The sequence below is a fragment of the Corvus cornix genome, chromosome 1A (assembly GCF_000738735.6).
Source record: "Corvus cornix cornix isolate S_Up_H32 chromosome 1A, ASM73873v5, whole genome shotgun sequence".
In the NCBI taxonomy this organism is placed as follows: domain Eukaryota; kingdom Metazoa; phylum Chordata; class Aves; order Passeriformes; family Corvidae; genus Corvus; species Corvus cornix.
In genome coordinates, this window is record NC_047057.1 from 52,124,032 (window position 1) to 52,133,229 (window position 9,198).

Genomic DNA, 9,198 nt, shown 5'->3' on the forward strand with positions numbered 1-9,198 from the left:
TTGAAAGTCCAAAGAAGGAGCTTCAACCTGCCAACAGTAATTAAATATTTTCTGATCCCAGATACATCTCTGTCTATGCCTGGTGACAAATATTCCTTACCTTAGCATGAACTTGCATGTCACGAAGTTGTTGGAAACATCAGCAGAGCTCTCCATTTCATGGACAGACTGAAGCCTTGACCTCTTTTATTCTCCACTATGTCATAGAATCATAGAAGGGTTAAGGTTGGAAAAGACCTCTAAGATCATCAAGTCCAACCATTAATCTAACACTGCTAACTTCATCACAAAACCATGTCCCCAGCTGCTACAACTAGATATTTTTTTTAAATTTCTGAGAAATGGTGATTCCGTCACATCTCTGAGCAGTATGTTTCAATACTTGACCAGCCTTTCAGTGAAGGAATTTTTCCTAATACCCAACTAAACCTCCCCTGGTGCAACATGAGGACATTTTCTCGTCCTGTCACTTGTTACCTGGAGAAGGTATTATCTACTGATTTAGCATGAGTGGGTCAGACTTCCCTGAGTGCCATGAGCATAGCTATGCACTTAGCAGGCTGTCAAAGGAACAAAGAGAAGACAGCATAAATCATAATCTCTTCATTTGCCAGGGTTTTTAGATGCTTTGAGGGGTGCACAATGGCACATTATACCAATTCTGGAAGACACTCTTCCCACACAGGATAAGGAGTCTATTATTGCAATCTCCATGGTCACTGGTGCTTTCTCCACAAACTCTTTCTATCTCTCTCCTTGTCCCAGTTTAGATTTCCAGGGTAAAGCTGATGGCAGGCTCATTCCACCTGATTTATCACCTTGGTCTGATAAAACCCTAAGAAAGGATGGAGGCAAGCTAAGGGAGAGAAAGAAAGTAGCCAGCATCAGACTATGAAATGTAATTTTTCCTACCCACACAGCATGTGCCTGAGGGAAAGCTGAGAATAATGAGCTTGGCGGTCTTGTTTTAAGGGTTTGTTGCTTCTTTAAACAGAAATTAGAAGGCAAAACAGATCTTTGTTAAATGTTGAATGTTGTGCATCCCTCTGCATTTATTTTTCAGACTATCTGGAGCATCCTGTGGGAGCTTTTATAGCTCCCTTGTAAGTGGGACAGAAAGGAAAAAGAAAGGAAAAAGAAAAGAAACCCACAGAAAACACAATGCTCCAGGAATTAGATGCCAGCTACTCATAGAAAAACCACAGCATCAAGACTCAGAAGAACAGGACACAGATACTTCTTTTTCTGGATCACCTGGAAGGTACCTATCAAATCAAGCATCTCTATCTCACCAGGTCTGGCATTTGTCCATGCTCCATCCTCTCCTCCATGAAGTATCACAAAATCAGGTGCTTCTCTCTATGCATGGCATTCTGAATCAAGGACACATTCCCAAGGATGGTACCATTAAACTATGAATGGAAAAGTTACAAGATCTCTTCAAAACAAAGCTTCCCATTTTGCTACTTCTTGCACTCTGTTTCATGTGAAACTGAATTAGTGGATGCATATAAAATCTTCGGCAAACTTCCTCCATGTGGCTTCTGTGTAAATAAATACTTGTTTGTGCAGACAAGGGAAAATACATAAATGCTGAATATGTAGGGATTTGCATAGGACAAAGAGAGAATGCAGTGCAAGTAGATGTGAGTGTCTGAGTCCATGACTTCCGTGCAGTTACAGATTGTTGCAACAGAGGGGAAAAAGCATGGATATGAGCAAATAGTGAATAATGAGGGGACAGCCTGTGCAACAGCATGACACAGAGCTTGACACTGAGAAGAAGAGGCATGTTACCACAGAAGCTAAAGGTGGAAAGCAAACCATTCTCATGTGAAAGGAAGAGACACCACAGAGACAGAACATTACATAGGTCTACAGAGGTTTGTAGAGTCTGAGACCATCCCTGGTAGGGTTTAAAACATGTAGATGGGTCACTAAGAGATATGGTTTAGTGGTAGCCTTGGCAGTGATCAGGTAATGATTGAACTCAATGATCTTAGGTTTTCCAACCTAAACAATTCCATGATTCTTTGATTCTGTGATTCTGTGAAGTGGCAGTGCTATTAAGGGAATGTCCTGTTTGTTGAAAGAAAGTGGAGTCTGGGTTCATTTGCATGACACGTGGTCTTCTGCTTCCTTATAGAGTTTAGGATAGCTATCTCCAATACAAAACTTCAGAGTACAGAAAGATTTTTCTCTAGATGAAAGAATAGACTGAAAAGAAAAATAGAAAAATTGAAATTCATAGACACAGTGTGAAACCAGTTTAGAAATATTTCATTAGACATACAGGAGGTCTGTGGCACACATTTAAGCAGACAAGGGGAAGAACAGTGTACACTAATGGTAAGGTATATGAATATATATGTAAACATCTTCCAAAAACTAGATCAGACAAGTCTGGGAGAATCAATGAATGGAAATTACAGTCAGCACCAGGGAAAAGCATTGTGATCTAAGTATTACTTACATGCAGTTCTGAAAACAACCTTACCTAAGTACATGCTTAAGTGTTTCAGCAAAACAAGATTAAAACATTGCCATTGTCCAAAGAGACTCTGTAATTAGAACTGGACTCCCAGGATAGTACATAAGCATGAAAAATTCTCTACCTTTTCTTTTTGATCACATTTCTTTAAAAAAAAAAAATACTCAGAAGAGTTTCATTTTCATGTCACAGACAGCTTGATCTATATTCAGAAAGAACATCATGTCCTCCTTAGATGTCAAAACAATTTTATCTCTTAACCTGAGTTTGGAGTCAGACATCAAGGATGCAATGCATGTGGCTCCCATTAAAGTGTTGATCTGTAACACCTGCAGTTCACAGAAGTTCTATACTTTAAATAAACTAAAACTTTTCTTTCCTTTTCCACTGCTGTGCATTTCTTAGTTGCAAATTGTTTTTCTAACTTGACTTCCAACTTCGAAAAGAAATGTAATTTAGACTTGCTACCTGGGAAGCTTAATTCAATTTCCTGTTCCGTCACAGATTCCCTCTTTGTCTTTAAGGAAGCCACACAGGTTGTGATTTAAGAGATAGATTGGAGCTTTGCTTCCCTTTAAAATGCTTTGTAGTTCTGGCCATAGTCTCTATGACTATCTATAATATATATATAATGATACAGACATACAATGCCCTTGGAAATAGCTTGTAGTGGATTAAGATTTTTCTGCCTACCAGCTATCCATTATGGGCCTCTGCCTGTCTTTGTAGCCAACCTGCATTATGAGGCTGTATGAGTGTTTATAGCCTGCTTCAGTACAAAATCAGCTAGTTTAGCCTGAATTGTGACTGAAGGCAGTGTGGGCTACTGGCACAGCTCAGGGAGCTGAGGGAGAAATAACACCTGGAAGACAGTCAATTCAATAATAAACAGCAGAAAAAAAGGATGGGGCAAGTAATAACTTGATCAGCTACACTTCTGCTTCAATACAGAGGACACCCCTGCCTTTAGACATAGTCATAATTCTCAGTACCAGGCAGATAAAAGCAGGATGAGGGTAGACAGGTTAGGATTACGGTACACCAAAAAAAAGTACAAGCCAGTACAAGACAAAGAATACATAGACAGCAGTACAAAAAAGGGACATGGAAGTTTGTGTATGTATGCGTGTGTAGTGGTTTAACACCAGCAGGAAACTAAATCTGAAATAAGCCACTCTGCTACCCTTGTCCCTTCTGGTACGGGAGGGACAAAAGCAGAAACTATGGGATAAGATAATAATTTACTGAAAGCACAAAGCAATGGAATAAGAAAGGCACAATAACAACCACAATATTAACAACAAAAGTGTACAAAAAGAGCAGATGTTTTACCCACCAGAAAGTGTTCACCACCAGGAGCACAAACAAAATGGCGGACACTCCCCACAGGCGACATCCAGCGGCTTCCCCAGCCAGAGGTAAGATGGCGGCTGCTCCCACACGCCATGCCACGTGGCTGTCAGCAACAAGGACAAGATGGTGAGGGACTCCTGCACACAGTGTCTCGCACCCCAGCCCAAAACAATGAAGACAAGTGACAAACAAAGCCCCTGGAAAGGTAGGTTGTCCGAGCTGGGTCCCATTGCCGCTCCGCTGGGCTCAGTTCCCCTCAGGTGCCTGCGCCGCCATTTCTACCTCTCCGCTGCGCTGTGGGGGGGGGAAAAATCACAAATCACTGGGAAAAAAATCCCTTCTACCCAGACTCTGAAAAAAAAGGATTATGTCTGACATCTTCCCTGAATTATAAGCAGCTGACTCTCTTCCCAGGCTGCTCAGAAGTGTTTGGTAGATATGTGAGATTGGTAGATGGCAAAAAACACATCATTTGTAGGATTTTGTATCAACATGCTAATTTTCAATCAAAGCAGAAACTGTTGCCTGGAATCAAAATAAAAACTTTCCAAATAAAATTAAAGTGGTAACATAAAGAGCAGTTCTTTAATGAAAGCTTTCAGGTGCACAAAAATAGCTAAGCACATGAGCGGTATACGATTTCTACAATTTTTGTAAGGTTAGTTAATTAGTCTATCCAGCAGGTACATCCAATAGGAGAACAGTTGCCCTGGTGACCCACCCTTGGGCATGCCCCTTGGAGGGTCTCCAGGGAGTTCCTTGCTTTATATCTTGTTTTGTCTCTCAAATGCTGGTGCAAAACAAGATGTCCTTGTTAAAAATTATTTTCTTGAAAATAAAACTAAATAGAATTTCAAGAGTGTGACATAATGTGTTAGAAAGGGTTAGCTATGGTTCTAAAGTATGAAAAAGGATAAGAAGGTGCTAGAAACTATAAAACTATATATTAAAAATTTAAAGAGCTAAAAATACATGAAAAAACTAAAAATCTGCAGGCATCACAAGTCCTCCAGAAGTGAGATCCGTGTTAGAAAAGAAAACAATAGGTGCTTCTTATTCTAAAACATTCTGCCCTAAATATTTGGATGCTAGGAACTCAATTTTGGGTTTATCTGAGATGCCTCTTACAACCCTGGCATTTTAGACTGTCCTTTCCCTCATCTCCAAAAGATAAGTTGTGTTTGAGTCACAGAATTACAAAAGTTGGCCTGTTTTTGCTGACAAATCTAACTTTCAGTGAACCCTCATATTAGTAAGCTGTGTTTCCTTTAGTGAGGTCCTTGCACCAAGCATGGAGACTGCTAATGAAAATTGCTTTTAATGAGGTCAGTATTACCACTCAGCATTTGTTTGACCCTGTGGAAAGGTAAGGATGAGGTCTAGTGCTGCAATGTTAGCAGATGTAGTGCAGCAAGTGTTGTGAAACCTGGTGTCTTACTTTATTCTGCAGCTCCTGGATGTTCGTGACTATTTGGAATTCTAATTTGTGTTAAAAAGAAAGCGGCTATGGTAACAACAGAATTAATAATGACTGGTTTTCTATTTACTTACATCCTGCATCTGTTTGTCTTTCTGCCTGCCCCTACCACAATTACTTCAGCTACTCCTCTGCCCACCCCCAATTCTCTCCCATGTGACCAAACCTCTGGTCTATAACTTTATATTCTTCACCTACTGTGGTTAGTTCAGCCCATGGTGAAGACTCTTGTGTTTGTGCTGAAGCTTTTGTATCACTGACAGAATTAATTTGAGGCTTCCTTTTTTTCTCAGCTGTCAATTTTTGTGAAACTTGTCAGACCTTTGTAACTTCAAGATACTTTGCCCTTTTGCTGATTCTGGTAGGATCAGCCAGCTTGGTCAAGTTGGTGAGAGAACGAAGAGCAAGCAAAGAGACTGATGGACACAGATTTCAGTCACATTTCCTTAAAAAGCCAACCTTTCAACAAGTCATTAGGGTCATCAAAGAATACTCACATTATCCCTAAGGCTTAAAAATTAAGTTGCCAAAAAAGGCATCTCAAAACTGTTTCACAGTATCTAATAATTCTGTGGACAAGATTCACTACATATTTCATCTGCAAATCTATGTAAGTTATGTCTTTGTGACCTTCTCTAGCCTTTTAGATAGCTAGCGTTCTGCTGGCATACATCTTTTTTGGAGATATGTGATTGATGTCATCAAGGCCCATTCTTGTTGATTTGTTTCAAAATTGTTTTCTAAAACCTCAGAAAAAAGAAAGCACCTTCTCCTCTGCTATCCCTTAAGTTGTACAGTGTATAAAGGCTACCAGTCCCTAACTGTGCAATGAAAACTGTGCAATGCAATTTTACTCCTCTCGACAGAAGGTACAATAAAACAGATTTTCCACCATGAAATTACTCTTATTCCAAGGGTCTTGATCTTTCAAGTTTAAAGGTGTTCTGCACAGCTCCCTCTTATATTCAGCAGTGTGCATTGATGTTTAATTTTGCTCTTCCCACCACTTCCTTTTATGCATTAGTGCTTGCATTTTAAATGAAGAAAACCCTGGGAAACTCCCCTTGGAAAGGCAAGCTGACTTTTCCCACAGATACAGCTCATGCCATGTTACTCATTACCCTGACTGCCTCTCACACACTGGGCGTGCATGTGAGAAGGGGGGGACACAGCAGCTCATCTTGCCCTGGAGGGTGCTCACATGGATGCCAGGGGCTATCTGAACCAGAAACGAAGCATGAAAGTTCTTTGAAACCACCCCACTGGGACAGCAGGAATCTGAGCCAAAGCACTTTGCTACCACTGGGAAAAAAATCTCCATCAGTGCTGCCTTCACGACTGCTGGTGCTGCAAACCAGCTTGTAGCTGTGTGAGCCCAGCCCCAGGTAAACAGCAGGTTTTAGTTAGGTGTCCTCACCTGCCCAAAGAAAATAGTGACTCTGTTTGTGCTGAGTCCTGCCAGGTACATACCAGCCAAACCCCAGGAACAGTGGATTTCCCTGTATCTGAAATCAATCTAAGTCTCATAAGCAAACTCTGTCTAACCCCAGCTGCCAGTTCTGTAAATCAAAAAAATACACACTAAAATGACGTGGTTACCTTATAAATCCTGATTTGCTTTTTACACCTTTTGAGTCATTTTAGGTTCTTGCAGTCTTTTGGGTACACTGAAATCGTTTTTTCCAGCTTTTCTCCACAAAACAAAATGATGAGAAATTCTGTGTTAGTAACACTGGAGGGGCTGCCAAGGTTTGGGCTCTGGGTTGGCACAGCGGACAGCTGAGCTTCTCCTGCCATTTGTAGGCACAGCCTAAAGCCTGACATTTTATGGCAGAGCAAAATCAAGCTATAAACTGCAATGGCTCATGATAAGCTTCATGAGCACTTCATCAGGAATGGGAGGTGTGAAAACATAACCCCAGCAGCAGCCTGGGGGAAAACTTTCCTTTTCATCATCTCTTCGTTCACTAAAATTGGTGGAAATCAAGAAATTGCGAAATTCAAAAGGTTGTGAGGAGATGAAATAGCTTCAAACAATTAAATAGTTTTAAGATTCGAAAGACTCTTTAGATCTGGAATCCTTTACTATACTCATACTCTCACCTGCCTGATGTCCAGAAGATTTAGCATCTTCCTTAGGGTTTAAAGGTCTATTAAGATTTACACATACTGAAAATGGCATCTAGTGTGCAGTGCTTGGCATCAGCTTTTTAATAAATGCAGTATGACCTGGCAATCTATAACAGGGTGACATTCATCTCTGAGGACAGAAAGATGGGAAGATGTTGCAGGAGGTTTCCACCTTTCTTCTCATGTGAATCCAGTCTTTTTCTTCATTCAACAAAGACCTATGTGATATATTTTCTTGTCAAGCTCAGACGTCAGAGGTAATTAGGAAAACGCTGCTTTTTTGCGTAGTCTATAGGATACATTTTTATTTTGATTGTGCTACTTTGTATCATCACTTGATACTGACGCCACAGCTGTCTCTATCGTCTTCACGTGCTAAGGACAGGTCTGACAGCAAGTTAACTGGAGTTAAACAAGTATTCAACTCATCCCTCCGGAATCAGGTCTTTTAATGTTAAAGAAGAGAAAAAAAAGGATGAATAATAATGATTTGAAGTTCCTCTGTTTCTTGGTGCCCTTCTGGAAATACTTAAGATAGGCTTGATTTTTTTTTTGCTGAGAAACTTCAAACCACCCGGCATAAATTAGCACGTAAGTAAATCCTCACAGAACTAGAATCTAAGTAGGTTGCACAGTGGAGAAATATTTTGCAGCCATTTAGACATGTTTCATAAAATGTCATCAGTGATTACCTAATATTCCATTGTGGCTTTCCTGCAAGTGCTATTAGAATCTTTGGAACCCAACAGAACATGAGATAACAGGTAAAAAAAAAAAAAAAAAAAAAAAAAAAAAAAAAAAATCAGATTGAAAGATGGCAATGAAAGCTGAATGGGCAAATGCAATCTACCTGAGAAAATGAGGCCAGATTTCTTACTGATAATAATTCTGCATAGGAAAAACCACGTGTGAGGGAACTGCAGCAGGGCAGAGCTATTAGCAGAAGCGCAGCTGTCTCGTGTTCAAAGCAGTCATTGGGGTGATACCTTCCAGCAACTGTCTAGGCATTCTCAAAGGAAATAGAGCATGTAGACCCCAGCTCAAGACTCAGCAATGAGAGTTTCACTGATGAAGGTCAAAAGCTGCATTACCATTACCCCGTATTTTACAGAAGAACATTTTACCTTGCAGATGAGCAAAGGAATGACTGCTACTATTGTTGCCAGAGATATTTTTGTGTACTGTGGAAATAGTCTCCTCATCCATTGAAGATGGAGGAGTTTTATAGTTCAGGCCAGGAACACTGGGCCTGATGTTAAAGCAAGCCAGAGCCTGCTTGCATTCTTGTTCAGCAGACCTGGATAGAACACAAAAAAATTTATTCCAAACAAGTAAATTGGGACTATAATTATTTTTAATAGTATTAATAGTGATTTTAATATCATAATCAATGATACTATAATATCCAATGGATCTTTTGCAAATACCTTATAAGCACTTGTACTGGAAGGAATGTTGCTGAAAATTAACATATTTGCAGTCTTTAGTATTCTTAACAGTGTAAATTTCAAGCTAGTACCAGGAATTCAAGAGTAAATTTTCAACAGGCAGAATCATAATGTGTGTCCAACTTAAGATGCTTCAAAGGCCCCAATTTTCCAGATGACCAGTGCTCAGGTCTTCCTCAGAAATGCTTTAAGATGTCTTGCTTCTGAAAATACAATCCCAGATTTCAAGAGTCAGGCTTGTTTATTCAGGGATTAGAAACTATTTTAAAAGCATTTGCATTTCTCAATAGCTACAGTTT

The 9,198-nt window shown here is 39.9% G+C and overlaps 1 long non-coding RNA gene across 1 annotated transcript; it reads right to left on the bottom strand.

Annotated features, from left to right (window-relative positions):
- Positions 1-1,025: 1,025 nt before the first annotated feature.
- On the bottom strand, positions 1,026-8,736 carry LOC120409629. Its single transcript, XR_005604483.1, has 3 exons — positions 8,576-8,736; positions 3,828-3,947; positions 1,026-2,217 (listed from the first exon to the last, which is right to left on the bottom strand). It is a non-coding gene; the product is annotated as an uncharacterized LOC120409629 (long non-coding RNA).
- Positions 8,737-9,198: the final 462 nt, after the last annotated feature.